General features: G+C 49.8%; 1 pseudogene; it reads left to right on the forward strand.

Annotated features, from left to right (window-relative positions):
* The first annotated feature begins 459 nt into the window (after positions 1-459).
* LOC128585463 (keratin, type I cytoskeletal 18-like) lies at positions 460-1,737 on the forward strand (annotated as a pseudogene).
* The last annotated feature ends 940 nt before the right edge of the window (positions 1,738-2,677 follow it).

Genomic DNA, 2,677 nt, shown 5'->3' on the forward strand with positions numbered 1-2,677 from the left:
CCAAAGCCCATGCTCTCAGTTTTACAAGAAGTTCCCTCTCTCCCAATTAAAAAAAAAAAAAAAAGGCTCAGCGCCTGTAGTACAGTGGTTACGGCGCCGGCCACATACACTGAGGGTGGCGGGTTTGAACCCAGCCTGGGCCAGCTGGGCAACAATGATAACTGCAACAACAACAACAGCAGCAAGAAAATAGGTGGGCGTTCTGACAGGTGCCTGTAGTCCCAGCTACTTGGGAGGCTGAGGCAAGAGAATTGCTTAAGTGCAAGAGTTTGAGGTTGCTGTGAGCTGATGCCACGGCACTCTACCGAGGGAGACATAGTGAGACTCTGTCTCAAAAAAAAAAAAAAAAAAAAGGAATCTTCCTGTAAGAAGCATGTCATTCTAGGCAATGCAGGGATGGGAGTGGAATGTGGCTACAAAAATTAATTTCAGAGCTCACCCAAGTCCTCTTTAGACATCATGTCCTTCACCACCCGTTCCACTGCCTTCTCTAGCAATCACCAGTTCCTGGGCTCAGTCCAGGTTCCCAGCTACAGTGTCCGGCCCACCAGCAATGAAGCCAGTGTCTATGCAGGCACTGGGGGCTCGGGCTCCCAGATCTCCGTGTCCTGCTCCATCACCTTCTGGGGCAGCTGGATGTCCAGGGGCCTGGCCACAGGAATGGCCGGGGGTCTGGCAGGAGTATGGGGCATACAGACCGAGAAGAAGACCATGCAAGAACTGAACAACCTCCTGGCCTCCTACCTGGACAGAGTGAGGAACCTGGAGACTGATAACCAGAGCTGGAGAGCAAAAATCTGGGAACACCTGGAGAAGAAGGGGCCCCAGGTCAGAGACTGGGCACATTACTTCAAGACCATTCAGGACCTGAGAGCTCAGATCTTTGCAAATTCTGTGGACAATCCCACATTGTTCTGCAGATTTACAATGCCCGTCTTGCTGCTGATGACTTTAGAGTCAAGTATGAGACGGAGCTGGCCATGTGCCAGTCTGTGGAGAGCAACATCCATGGACTCTGTAAGGTCATTGATGACACCAATGTCACTCTGCTGCAGCTGGAGACAGAGGTTGAGGCCCTCAAGGAGGAGCTGCTCTTCATGAAGAACCACGAGGAGAAAGTAAAAGTCCTACAAGCCCAGATTGCCAGCTCTGGGTTGACTGTGGAGGGAGATGCTCCCAAATCCCAGGACCTGAGCAAGATCATGGCAGACGTGCGGGCTCAGTATGACGAGCTGGCTTGGAAGAACCAATAAGAGCTGGCCAAGACCTGGTCCCAGCAGATTGAGGAGAGCACCTCCGTGGTCACCTTACAGTCTGCTGAGGTCAGAGTTGCTAAGACAATGCGCACAGAGCTGACACATACAGGCCAAGTCCGTGGAGATCGAACTGGACTCCATGAGAAATCAGAAGTCCAGGTTGGAGGACAGCCTGAGGGAGGTGGAGGCCCACAACGCCATACAGAGGGAGCAACTCAATGGGATCCTGCTGCATTTGGAGTCAGAGCTGGCACAGACCCGGGCAGAGGGGCAGCGCCTGGCCCAGGAGTATGAGGCACTGCTGAACATCAAGGTCAAACTAGAGCCTGAGATCACCACCTACCACCGTCTGCTGGAAGACAGGGTGGACTTCAACCTTGGTGATGCCCTGGACAGCAGCAACTCCATGCAAACCATCCAAAAGACCACCACCCGTAGGATAGTGGATGGAAACGTGGTGTCTGAGACCCTGAGGCAGTAAGAGTAGTGTGCCCTTACGCCGTAAAGGGTTCAGAGGTCACTGGAAAAAAAATAATTTCAATATTCCTGGCTGGTTAGTCTGTAACCCAGAAGGGGATAAAACACGTATGGTATATACACATAACTGAGAAAGATTGGAGTGTGACAACTGCCAGACATCAAATGCAAGGGAGTGCTGAAGAAAAGGCGAAAAGACGAATTCTAGTTTAATGGATTGGGCTTGATGAGAGTAGGAAAAAGATCATTCATTTTTAAATTAGAATTGTGCTCCTTTATTATTTAAGGAATTGGGCTGACTACTGTCCTGCCTTTAAAGCGCTCTACGAGGGTGTGGGGCCCTTTAAGTGGCCAGGAGAGTGGCTTTAAACCGTGTCTGGAGGAGCCCTGGGGGGGACCCCTGAGAGTTTCCTGGAGTTTCTTCAGCAATCAGCCAGAGGAGGGACTAGGCTCAACCAGAGAAAACCAGCATTTCTCTAGTTTGTTTTTCATTTCCTAGGTTTGATTTACTTTTTAAATCACTGCTATCAGAAATTAAAACAGATTATAATCATTGCATTCTTATGATGTTCTGGATATTAGGCCAAGCATTTAAACTGGATCATCTCATGTTATTTTTACAACAGCTCTGTGAGCGTGACACTAGTACTCGTATCCTCTTTCTGTGGCCCAGGAAACTGAGGTGGAAGAGAGTGGAAGCGACTTGTCTAAGGTCGCACAGCTGGTTAAGTGAAGAGCAGTTGTGATTCTACAATCCACGGGGCTAAAGAAAGAAAACAAACAACTTGTAGACTGGTAAAGGACAAAGTGTCACCTTTATCTCTGATGACAGCTCTCACCTCTAAAGCAATATGGGGCTGTTAACTCCAGCCCCACCAGGCTACAGGTGAGCAGCCTGGAAAAACTAAGGCTGCCTGGCCCTCACAGTGCCAGGAGGAAGGGAA

The sequence above is a fragment of the Nycticebus coucang genome, chromosome 5, assembly GCF_027406575.1.
Source record: "Nycticebus coucang isolate mNycCou1 chromosome 5, mNycCou1.pri, whole genome shotgun sequence".
Lineage (NCBI taxonomy): Eukaryota > Metazoa > Chordata > Mammalia > Primates > Lorisidae > Nycticebus > Nycticebus coucang.